Source organism: Lissotriton vulgaris, chromosome 10 (assembly GCF_964263255.1).
Source record: "Lissotriton vulgaris chromosome 10, aLisVul1.2, whole genome shotgun sequence".
Classification (NCBI taxonomy): domain Eukaryota; kingdom Metazoa; phylum Chordata; class Amphibia; order Caudata; family Salamandridae; genus Lissotriton; species Lissotriton vulgaris.
Window position 1 is genome coordinate 764,640,975 of NC_141698.1, and position 13,457 is coordinate 764,654,431.

Below are 13,457 nucleotides of genomic sequence, written 5' to 3' on the forward strand. Positions count from 1 at the left end.
TGATGTGGGGGGTAGTTTAATACTGTTGAAGTGGGGGGGTGATGGCTGCAATGGGGTCGTTACCTGATTTGAAGTGCCTCACATGGAATGTTCGTGGTCTCAGAACTATGTCAAAGAGATACAAGGTGCACGCTTATTTGTTGAGGAGAGGAGTCCAAATCGCACTGTTGCAGGAAACTCATTTAACCAAACCAGAGTGTAGTGAATTGCAGAAGAGATAGCGTGGCCAAGTGTTTGGCACCTCTTACTCGGCGTTTGCGAGGGGGGTCAGAGCGGGGGTCCCATTCCAAATCACGAGTCAATTGGTGGACCCTGGGGGTCGGTTTTTGGCGGTGGAGGGGAGGCTTCATGGCCGGGAGGTGGTCCTGTGTAGTGTTTATGCCCCCAATGTTGATCATGCCCGATATTTTGATACTCTCACAGGCTCGCTGGCCCACTTCCTGACAGGTCCCATTATACTGGGAGGGGACTTTAATTCAATCACTGATGTGACGTGGGATAGATCGCACCCACCATTGGCCGACTCCCCGGTGCTTAGGCTAGCAGCGCACAGGAAGGACTGGCAGGCAAGGTGGGGCCTTATAGACGTGTGGAGGGAACAGCATCCTAATATTAGGGACTACTCCTTCTTCTCAGCGCTGCACGCACTACATGTCAGAATAGATTCCATCCTGTGTAGCGGCCCCCTAGCTGCCATGGTGTCACACACTGAATACCTTGCTAGGACCATCTCGGACCACAATCCCTTATTGACAGCGGTACGATGGTAGGGGACGAGGTCTGCGGTCCCAACATGGAGGTTAAGGCCTGATACACTAGAGTACTCGGTGTTTAGTGACAGGGTCCACCAGGGCATGGCGCTTTACTTTGATGAGAACGAGGGGTCGGCTGCCACGAGATCGGTGGAATGGGATGCGATGAAAGTGGTGGTGAGTGGTATCTGTATGGGCAGCTTCTCGAATGCGAGGACGACTGTCTTGGCGGATCTGGGGAAGGTGGAATGTTTGCTGAGAGAGCTTGAACGGCATAGGCCTGAAAGGCCGGACCTGCAGGGCCGACTGCTGGAAGCGAGAGAATTGGTGGCGAAAGAAACGGAGCGATTGCGATGCTATGATTACAAGCTGTACCTCACTAAGGTACATGCGGAGAGAGATAAGGTGGGCACACTGCTTGCGAAACTTGCTAACCCGGAGCCTAGGGGTAGCCCGGTCATGGGTATCAGAACTGAATCGGGAGAGGTGGTCCACTCACAAATTGCAGTATTGACGCGCTTTCAGAAGTATTGTACGAGCCTATATGACATACAGTTGGAAGCGGAACCCTCCGCAATAGGCGACTATTTACGCACTGTGCGGCTTCCCGTGCTAGATGAGGAAACGGCGAAGGCTTTGGGTGGACCAATCACTTTAATGGAGATTCGGGGAGCTATTAAGCAGATGGCTAGAAACCAGACGCCGGGGGTGGATGGCCTGCCAATTGAATTCTATGTGAAGTACGTTGATGTTTTGGCACCCAGGCTATTGACGGTGTACTCAGAAGCTGTGACCCTGGGGCACCTCCCTAGCTCCATGAGGGAGGCGCTAGTGGTGCCGCTGTTGAAACCCGGTAGGGATGCACTAGATGTGACGTCGTATAGACCCCTCTCTATGCTGACCATGGATTACAAGATCTTGAGCCGTATCCTGGCCACTAGACTACTGCCACACATGGCCACGCTGGTACACGAGGACCAAGCAGGGTTCATTCCTACACGGCCATTAACACCCGCCGGCTGATCCGCATTCTGCACGGCGCCTTAAGCTCGGACCATACTTCGGCTGTACTATCGGTAGATATTGAGAAGGCCTTTGACAGCCTTGAATGGTGTTATCTAGATGGGGTGCTAGAGAAGTTCGGACTAGGTGGAGGCTTTGGGCGATGGGCAAGGGTTCTCTATTCATCTGCCACTGCCAGGGTGCGATTAGGGTCTGTCATATCACCCGCTTATCCGGTACGCGGAGGAACGAGGCAGGGATGCTCGCTATCTCCCCTTCTGTTCGCTCTCGCGATGGAACCACTGGCGGCACGGGCTAGAACGGGAGCTTCATTTAACGGAATTAGATATAATGGGGATACTCACTACATCTCGTTATATGCAGATGATCTGTTGCTGTATTTGGAGGACACGGAGGCGGCTCTGAGGGGGGCCATGGAGATGCTATCATCCTTCGGCGGATTATCAGGACTTAAGGTGAACTGGGCTAAAACGTGTGTTTTCCCATTGCGAACGGATATGCAATATCCTCCCCTTGCAGTAGACGTGGTCTGGGAAGATAAGTGCTTCACGTTCCTAGGAGTCAGAATTTACCATGACGCTGCGAGTCTACTAGAAGGTAATATAGGTCGATGCATCAGGGGACTGCGGGGATGCATGTCCTTCTGGGCCTCCCTCCCTTTATCGGTGCAGGGTCGAGTAGCATTGTTAAAAATGGTAGCTCTACCACGACTGCTATACTATTTCAGAACCTTGCCAATCTGGATCCCTCAGCGGATCTTTAAAGACTTGAGGTCGATGATCATTGGTTTTCTTTGGGGACATGGCAGACGCAGGGTGGCGTTGCACAATATGACCAGACCCAAACTCGAGGGAGGGATGGCGGTGCCTGACTTTGAATTGTATTACCTGGCGGCCCAGCTCCAGGTCCTGACACAGAACGTCGCAAGAGAATTCAGAGGCCCAGACCAGGTCCGTGGGAAAGGTTATCCAGAAGCACGTCCTGTCCTATATAATTATGCAACAGAGATTGACTTAAGTGAGCTCAACCTAGAAGAGAAAACCCTCCGGTTGTGCTGGCACAGGAGCCTGAAGAGAGCACGGGTCACACGACCTTATGCCCCGGAGATCCCCCTAGGGATGCTGACGGCGTTGCCACACGGGGGAGACTGGTCTCCGCTGTTGGAGTGGGAGGAGTTGGGTCTACAAGTGATAGGAGATCTGTATGTGGAAGGGCTGCTGGCCCCATTTGGGGTGCTGCAAGAACAATTTGGTCTTCCGGGCAGGGGTTATCTCCTACATGCGGCGATCTCTGCAGCGATGCAAAAACACTGGAAGGTAGGACTGACGGAGCCGGACACGACTATGGCATGCCAGTATGTGGTGATGGCTGCGGGCACGATCAAGGCGGTAACTTGTCTCCAATCGAGGATGTTGAATGAGGGGCTAGAACCACTCACGGCGCTGAAGACTAAATGGGAGGAAAGTATAGGCAAGCCCATTCCGGACACGGTCTGGGGCCACATTCTGGAACGGACGTGGAAGGGTAGTAGGAACGCCAGGTTCCAGCAGGTGCACTTTTTCATACTGCACAGAGCTTATTTGACCCCAGGGAAACTCCGACGGCATTTTCAGGTGCAGGAGGCGGCATGCCCGAGGTGCTCGGCGCCCGGGCTGAGCTGGATCATATGTTGTGGAGCTGCCCAAGGTTGGGTACATACTGGCCAGAGGTGGGTGAGCTTCTGAACGCGTTCACAGACAGGGAAGTGGAGTTTGATATGGCGGTGTGCCTACTACTTTGGTTTCCCCACACCGTGAAAACGAAAGTCACAAGCAAGTTTATCGATCTGGGGCTCATGCTGGCCCAGAGAGAGATTACATGGCGCTGGAAATCCAAGGAGGGCCCTTCTGTCAGGAGATGGACGAACGAGTTGTTGAAATGGTCTAGGTGTGAGAGTGTGCTGAGAATGCGGCAAGCCACCAGAACGGGTAATGAGAAGAGCCTGGAGATGGCTAGAGCTTGGGAGATGATTGTGCAGGCTTTGTGTGACTATTTGACGGAAGATGAGGATGAGAGACTTCCAGAGCAAAACTATGACTCGTGACCCACTAGTGGGTCGCCAGCCGTTTTTCAGTGGTCACCCAAGTCCAGGCAATAAATAAAGATGCCTTTAAATTCTGTATTTACATGTCACATTTGCTGCACTTCAAAGAAAGAGGTCAAATATCAGGCTATTTCTTCTGCTGGCTCCTCTCACTTTGCAGTCTGAGAGAGAAAAATAAAGTGAATTATGTGACAATCCTACTGAGGAACATGAAGTATAAAAGGAAAGCTGGAGGATGTAATTTTTCAGGGCACAGGAACATGTCTTATGGCTTGTTATAGCAAGCCAATCATGGCTTTTAGCTCTGCAAAACCTGTTGTGGGTTCACAGACCCTACAAGGGCAAGACAAGAATAAGTTTCCTGTTACAATTAGATTTTTAATTTTTTTAAAGTTTGGAGCAATGACCAAAACTTGAACTCTGGTTTAAAAATAGATCTTGGACTCATGGCCCAAATATCTCTAACGTTTAACCCTTTGATGCCCACCCAAAACGTTCTTGTAAAGGAAGTTCTAAAAAATTACTGTATAGATTTCCAGTGGCTGAAGTTAGAATAAACCCCAACCTTGTGTGACTGTTACCTTTCTGCACCCTTTGCCTGCTGAACTGTACCTGTGTTAAGCGCTGGAGGACTTACATAGCGCTCTGTGTCTCTGCCGAAGCGCATTTTGAAAGCGCTACTTTTCGCCGGACCCGCTCCGCGGGTCCCGCTTCACTGGAGCAGTTCTCTGCTGCAATTGTCATCTCTGCATCAAGGGCTTGAGGCCCTCAGGGCTGCGAGCAAGCAGACTGCTGGACTCCAACTCCCAAGAGTCCCAGCAGCTGCCTCACCGATCCCACCTGGTGACGCTCTCCCTCAAGGCCACGCCCCCTTCTTTCCTGCAAAAGGCGCCGGATTTCCATCAGCAGCGGATACCTTTCTGCACCCTTTGCCTGCTGAACTGTACCTGTGTTAAGCGCTGGAGGACTTACATAGCGCTCTGTGTCTCTGCCGAAGCGCATTTTGAAAGCGCTACTTTTTGCCGGACCCGCTCCGCGGGTCCCGCTTCACTGGAGCAGTTCTCTGCTGCAATTGTCATCTCTGCATCAAGGGCTTGAGGCACTCAGGGCTGCGAGCAAGCAGACTGCTGGACTCCAACTCCCAAGAGTCCCAGCAGCTGCTTCACCGATCCCACCTGGTGACGCTCTCCCTCAAGGCCACGCCCCCTTCTTTCCTGCAAAAGGCGCCGGATTTCCATCAGCAGCGGATACCTTTCTGCACCCTTTGCCTGCTGAACTGTACCTGTGTTAAGCGCTGGAGGAATTACATAGCGCTCTGTGTCTCTGCCGAAGCGCATTTTGAAAGCGCTACTTTTCGCCGGACCCGCTCCGCGGGTCCCGCTTCACTGGAGCAGTTCTCTGTTGCAATTGTCATCTCTGCATCAAGGGCTTGAGGCACTCAGGGCTGCGAGCAAGCAGACTGCTGGACTCCAACTCCCAAGAGTCCCAGCAGCTGCCTCACCGATCCCACCTGGTGACGCTCTCCCTCAAGGCCACGCCCCCTCCTAAGGTCAGTCAATAAAAAGAGTCTTTGTACCCCGCTGCGCGGGAGCGCGCGGGTAGCGCCCGGGAGAAGCCCGGGACAAGGGCGGGCCCTCTGAGGCCCTCAGTGGCCGAGGTTGGCTGGGCTGGGCCCGGTTATTTTCAATGTTTGTTTTACTGCCCTAAAAGTGACTGATACTTCTTCCATTGGAAATACGCCTGACTATATGCGGAAGACTTTACTGCCAGTTATCTTCCTTTGACTTTGTTTTCGGGCGGCCCTTGTCGCATCTCCAGGACAATAATTATTATTGTGGTATACTGTTTTATTTTATTCATTCATTCGGAGGTAATTCATTGTTGTTACGCTGTTGATAATATGTCTAAGAAACTTCGTTCTGGTAGGGAAGTGGGTGGTATGCCTAGTGCAAAGAAGGGAACTATTCGCACTAGAAATAAATCGGTAAATAATCCCCCCCTTAAGGGTCAATGCCATTTGTATGAGCTTTGGGCTCTGCCGTCCCCTAAGAACACTAATTTACCCTCTAAAAAAGCTTCCGGTGCCCCATCTCAGGAGGTTCCTATGCAACCTAGTACATGCCTGGAGATCTCTTCGTCGCAGCTCGCACTACAATTACCTGTGCCCGTGGTGCCTTCTTCCCCTGTTTTCCTTGAAGGGAATGAGGAAAGCAAACTTAATTCATTAGTACATGAGAGGGATTCTACGAATCCTCCACCTATGTCTCAAACCACGTCGAAGGATAAGCTGGATGGTGACTTATCCGTATTACTAATTGATCATGAACTCTGTGGTCGGTACGTAGATATAGCGAATAGGGGGTCCCTGGCCCATCATAAATCCCCTGGGGGTGCTACCCCTTCTGGTCTAATGCTATATAGTAGTACCCCCTCATTGAATGATCAGGATATGTCTGACTTGTTAGTCGCTTCCGGGACCCCTGGCCTTAATCTTTCTGGCATCTGCCGTCCATTGGAAGCATGTGAAAAACCTATCTCTGAATCCATGGTTGCGCTGGAACAATTACTAGCCTCTATTTTAACTCTTTTAGGGAAATTTGTTGGCAATTCGGATTGTATTTTGGAATCGGTTACCCAAATACTGAAGACCCTGCTACAAAAGTCACCGGATTTTATGAATGCTCCCCTCATGACCGAACATGGTCGGACTGGGGGGGAAATAAACGTGGCTTTATTAGAGCCTGACATGAAAGCTGGGACATCGGTTTTGATACCACATACGGTGGCTACTTCCTTAACTGCAGCGCCTAACTGTATAAATGACTCAGTTCTAGTAATAACGGAGGAAAATAAATCCATTTTTGAACCTAAAGTGGCTCAAGACCTTTTTCCCATCTTCATGTCGGAAAATAAAATAAATACTCCCGAGGTTAAAAACGAGGCTAAGGCAAAAAATGTGAAACTCAGAAGCAACAAGGGGAATAAAAGGAAACCAACTCGTAAATATAGGAAGAAAAGGCAGCGCCGGATAATTTTTCAAAATCCTGTCTCTACACTGGAGAATGAAGTGATTGATTTGGAGCTTTCTTCTACTTCTGGAAAGGTAGAGATTGATATTGAACAGAATTTACCCATTAGTACCTTTTTTAAGGTAGAAAGTGATGTGTGTCCCCCAATGCCTTTGGAATCCTCCTCTCAAAGGGGGGGCCTCCCTACCAGTCTGCTTCAACCACCAATGACTGAAGCTGTTATACAAAATCCATCTGGGGCCCTTAACCCTTTGGCCTCTCCTTTCCGTGTAGTTTCGGGGAATGGAGATCGCCATTTCCCGGATCGCTCCTTAACAACTTTAAACATTCCACTTGAAACTCTTGTGTTAGATTTCCTACCTTTATTCGACGTTGACCTGCCTTTAAACAGAGCCTGGCTTCTTAAGCGCTTTAGCGAAATTAATAGTTTACACCATATCCAAACTAGGGATATTGAATTAGTCTCCCTGTTTGGTGAAGCCAATGTAACGAGTATAAGGGTGAAATTTTATTCTCCTATTATTGTAAATCTGATACTCCAGCAAGCTGAAAACTTCCAACGTATAGGCATTGATATTCTCCCGATCTTTAACCCTGGAAATAAAATCTTGGAGTTTGGGGAGGTGCCCAGAAGGGAGGGACAAAATGGGGTAGCCTCCCCTCTTAGGGACCTAAAGATTTGGGTAGCTAAGGGAAAACGCTTGGTCTCACAAGTGAAGCCTCTTCCGCTGACTCAGAACTCCTCTCTGGTAGAGGACAATAATCAGTGGAACTGGCTGCAAAGTGCCTTATCTACTAAATCCAAAGATGATCCAAGATTGTTCCAGCACCTTTAACACCCCACTAAATATTATCTCCTGGAATGCCGCAGGGATTCACAGTAGCCCTGAGAAGTTTGAGTTGCTTTTTTCTCTAGGAGCAAATGTGATTTGCCTGCAGGAAACGTGGTGTATTGATATGCTGAAGGTCTCTAAGGATTACTATGTTCTGGAAGTTCCCGCCGTTCCTTCTAAGAAAGGCCATGCCAGGGGCGGGATTGCTTGCCTATTATCTAATAAATTACAGTGGAAATTTAGTCATTACATGGATCCTAGTAAATTGTTCCATGCTGTAACTATCGACAATTTGTTTAATAATGGGACAAAATCCCCTGTAGTAATTTTGAATGTTTATATCCCTCCGGAAGAGTGTTTTAATGCGATTTTAAAGCAGGTATTTCGTTATATTGACCTAATCAAAAATGTCCCATCCCCCCCGTACATTCTGTTGGTAGGAGACCTGAACTGTAAAATATCTAATTTTAGCCTGAATCTATTTAGGAATACACCTAAAGAAGAGGCGTATTTTGTCCCGCAGGCACTCTTTCCTGATAAATTAGTGACAAATAAAAGAGGGAAGATCCTACTAAATGAATTAGAGGCTGTAGATGGATTGATATTAAATGGGAGATTTCCGTCTGACGTGCCTGCAAAATTTACTCACAAGTCTCCGTTTGGGACCTCTATTTTGGATTATGTTATCTCAGACTTCGGTTTGTTCCCTTTTGTGCAGGATATTAAGATAATATTTACTCCGTTGAGCGACCATAGTATATTGCTTGTTACTCTTTCCTTAAAGCCTTTGACAATGGCACCTTGGTCCTTTAAGGGTAGTGACGTCGCTTTCCATGCCTCCTCGGGATGGTGCTATTGGAATCCCATTGCCATTAATGGGGTACAGGACTTTTTAGATGAGACCCTATTGGTTTTAAATAAGTGGCATGGGAATGAAATAGCATATTTTGAAGAATTTGTACGTAACATCACTTCTTATGCCAAAAAGACTTTTCGACCAAGAAATAGGGTAGCGGTCCCGAGTATACTGCATAGCCTGAATAAGGAAATAAACAAACTGGTTCGCAAACAATATCTTGATAGGGTTATGGACCGTGGTAAAGAAATATCAAGGTTAAAAAGAAAGAGAAGCAGAGTCCAATTAAAATTAAAGAAAGAACGGGAGGATAATGTATGGATTAATTTGAGGGAATCAGTGGTCCATGGTAGGACTAGAGATTTTTGGACAATAATAGGTAAAGGGTGTGGGTCTAGACTTGGCCCCTCTCCTATCCCTATAGCGGAAGAGGATTGGATATTTTATATTCGGGATCTTTATGCTGGGAATGGGAGTTTAAGTAACAATATTGACACCAGTGGTAATTTAGGCAATGATATTGTCATTAGTGCTACTCCCCTGGGGCTTACTAAATACCCCGTTGAGAAGGAAATTGAGAGGGCAATAAAAAACATGCGGGTCTCCGGGGCAATGGGACCCGATGAACTCCCTATGACGGTCCTGATATCTGATCCTGTAAGGTGGAGTAAAATCCTGTTTCCCCTGTTTAAAGCATGTTTTATGACGAAAACGGTCCCTGATTCATGGAGGGGTAGTATCCTGGTCCCTATTTTCAAGAAGGGAGTTAGGGACAGCCCGAGTAATTATCGGCTCATTGCTCTCCTCGACTCCATCGGAAAAGTGTTTGCGAAATGTTTACTAAAAGCCCTCTCCGATTGGGTCGAGGAGAATAATATTCTTCCGCTAGAACCGACTGGCTTTCGTAGGGACCACGGTACGTTAGACAACCTTACCGCCCTGCATGTGGTTACGGATAAGTATGTTCAGGTGAGAGGTGGGGTGGTGTATGCTGCCTTTATCGATTTCTCCACAGCGTTTGATAAAGTAGACCGCGGAACGCTGTGGAGAAAATTGGCAGCGCTTGGTCTGCCATCCTACCTATTGGAGTTGGTGCGGGTCCTACATACAGACACCTGGTGTAGGGTGTTGATGGGAGGCGAAAGGGGTCTTTCAGATATAATTCCATCTTTGAATGGCCTTAAGCAAGGTTGTTTGTTGGCCCCCCTTTTGTTTTCTCTGTACACGGTGGACCTACCCGCAGCCCTTTCTTCTAGTGAGGGCATCGCCCCGGTGCTCGGGGGGTCCCCTATATCTTGCCTGATGTACGGCGACGATGTTCTAATTTTAGATTTATCCCCTAAAGGACTTGCAAATCGGCTCAATGCGCTTCATATGTTTGCTGTGGCGCATCATATGAAGATCAACATCACTAAAAGCAAAGTTATGTGTATAGCTGGTAAGAAGAGGTGCCGCTCCGCTGATTTTGGTTGGTTTATAGGGGGCCAAAAACTTGAGGTGGTCAAGTCCTATACTTTTTTGGGGAAAATTATCATGGCCAATTTGAGCGAGAAACTCCACATAGAACATTGTACACGCAAAGCTATTGCCCATGGCAAAGGTTTAAACTCTCTTTACCATGCAACGGGGAAACGGCACTTTCCGATTTTATTGGAAGTGTATAGATCAAAAATCCCCGCAACAATATTGTATGGTATTGAACTTATTGATGTGAAAAAGTGGGACTTTTGCCATAAGATAGAGGGTTAAGCTTCTAAGATCTCTCTCCTCCCTAAACACCGCGTGCCCCTTAGCTGCCTGTAGGCTGGATTTCGGCCTCAGGAGTAGCTGGGTACAGGGACTATCTGCCCTTGTTAGATGGGTGGCCTGCCTTGCAAGAGCTAAGATAGGGACAATGAGAGCTATCCTCAAAAGTGAACTACTGGGTAATTTCAATGAGTTTTCCCAACTTGAGCGTAATTTTCGAAAAGCTGTAATCCTCCTCAAATTAGATGAAACTGCTTTGTTTTTGTACTCTTCTTTACAATTAAAATTTGCTCTAAAAGCAGCTTCATGGGACTTGTGTTTCCAGACGGATAAAAAAATAATTCGTGGAAAAAGAAAGGTAGAACATCTCCTTGATTCCTATTTGTGGAAACTCCCTCAGCCCTATGTAAGATGGAACCTACCACATGGTATCCGCAGATTTTGGTTTCTTCTACGTTATGATTTATTACCGTTAAACCGACTGTTATCTAAATGGAATGGCTCCTCTCCTCTGTGTAATTTTTGTAAAGTAAATATCCAGGATTGTATGCATGTGCTGTTGATCTGCCCGGCGCTTCGTAAATTACGTTGTAGATGGATAAAAGTTATCTGTTTGGATCTTGGCATTGTCACTTTGAACGATTTCCTGATTGCACTTTATTCCCCTCCTAATGAAAGGTTCTGTTTTTATATTTTTAACTTTTTTAAAGGATTTCTAGCTATTTCTTAATATGTCTATGGAGATGTACCTTGACTGTCCGACTTGTGTAGCTTTTTGATTCATATGTCAGTTTTATATTTTCCTTAGGATATGTAATGGTCGCGCTGTAATTGTTGTGTGCTATATTCTGTATATGTTATGTGGCCCTCTTTGAGAGCCAAAATCATAATAAAATAAAATTGAAAATTGTGTGACTGTACCAGCACATGCTTGGAAACAATTCAATTTCAGTTTTTTCTCTCCTTATATGAGCCTGGTACTCCCTCCAGAGGATAGAGACCCAACAAAGTGCACAAAACGTGGCCAGGTAGGAGTGAGCACTTGGCTGCTGCTTGGAAAGATCCAGTCAATTCCGTGGTTTTCCACCAGTTGAGGGAGTTGATGGATGAGGAGTTATTTGCAGAAACTCCTACCACATCCCACCTGGCATGTCAAGAGCTTCAGACACCGTAGGCAACAGAGGTAGTCCAACCCTGTCCCCCATTCTAAGCACCAATCTATACCCCCATCATCCCACACTCATTGAGGTCCTCCTTCAGAAGCTACTGGGGGTTAAAAAGACGTTGAAACAGGGCCAGGAGGATATACAAATTACTACAAGTGTAAAAAAAGCTTTTCTAAATGTTTTCAGATTTTCTGGCCTTTAAAAAAATGCTTTTTGGGGGCAGTATTAGTGGGACGGTTTAGTGTGTGGGAGTAGTTGGGTCATGGTTAGAGTTTAAATGGGTTATAGGAGAGGGAGGGTTTATTGTAATTGGTGTGAAGAGGATGAGAGGGGAAAGGGAAAGATTAGTTAATTATTGGAGAGGGATGCGATTGCATAGGGTGGGGTGGTTGACTAGGTTTTTTGTTTAATCACTGTATTGTTTTCCTATACATAACTGTCTCAACATGTATTAGGTTAGTGGTTTCATTTAAGGTGCTGTTTGTTACTTAGTACCATCCATGGTTAACCAAAAAAGGTCCACCAACCAATCAAAACCCACCCAAACTTTGCCTACTACAGAAAGGTTCCAGTATCAACTCTAATTTCCTTCCTTAGCAGGCCACCCCCTATGCGGGCCGTCACTCTTCTTATTAGTTGTCTCTCACATCTATCTCTGGTCTTCCAAAGATAGATGTGAGAAACACCTAACCACTTTCAGAGATAGATGTAAGAGACACTCAATACCTCTCTTTTCACATCCTGCATTTTTTATTCATACCACTACCTTTGATCTTCTTAATAAAAGACGTTCTTTTTAAAGGTAGCAGGTATTTTTACACTTTTTTTCCTCACAAAGTGGATCCCATATGGTCTCAGATTCGAGAGACAATCCCTCCTGGTGGAGGAAAAGACCCATTGATGTAATGATCAGTGGCTAAGTACACCAACGGGAGACATGCCTTTGGTGGAACAACACTGTTGAGGGTCTCACAACAATTTTGGTGTTGCCCTCCCATACCCTGTCTCAACACAACTCTTCCACTCCTTTTGATTTTACACATACACCTGAATAGTAAATTATCACAGTATAATAAGAATACAACTAAAATCAAGGAACAGGAGGAAATAAAGCCCCATGCCTTCACTCCCCCACTAAATTCATATTTCCCTTACGCTCATTGAACCCATATATTCCTGGTGAGCCTGAACTGCATCCCGATGTCCAGACTGCAGACCCCACAGAACAAAAGGACCTGTTTCAATGTCAGTATTCAATAATTTCTTCATTAATCAAAGCAGGGAGGTGGAAGCATAAGGGAGTCCACTCGGCTCCGAGAGAACATACTCATGTAATCAAAGAAGAGTGGACCAAACTGGATACTATGCCAAAGTCTTTGAGTTGTTGTCCCGGAAACCCTCAAACCCTGTTTGCCTCCAGCGGAATATATCAACTACACTGGGGTGTTTTTTGTGGGTGGATTTACCTGGGTACTCGCTTCCCCAGGTGAGTGATGCCTCCAAATGGAGACAGAGTGTCTGGTAAGCTGGTAAGTAATACTGGTGGAATCAATGAACTTTAATAAAATTACCCAATGCGCCTGAAGAAAGTTTAATATGGAATAGAGTAATAGGAGTGTATGGCACCGTGGGACGAATGACTTATCCTTGGCGTCAGGCAGGGTGGTCAACATATTTTGGTTGAAAAATGCCTCAAGGGGTCAGTGATCTTATTCAGGACCTTGAATGATCAGATCCCAATTCTTCTTGGTACATTCAATTACGTTCCTTCGTTTTTATTTATCAACAATCGTTGTTGCAGCTATACTGGCCTGCAACTTGGAAAAAGAACACATTAAAGGAGGAAAAAATTAAGTATAACATCTACAGAATTTTCCTCATATTTGTACGCTTCATTCGTTACCCAATGAGTGATGGTTTTAGCATGCACAAAATCACCCTCGTAGTGCACAGTACTGTGTGCTGCACC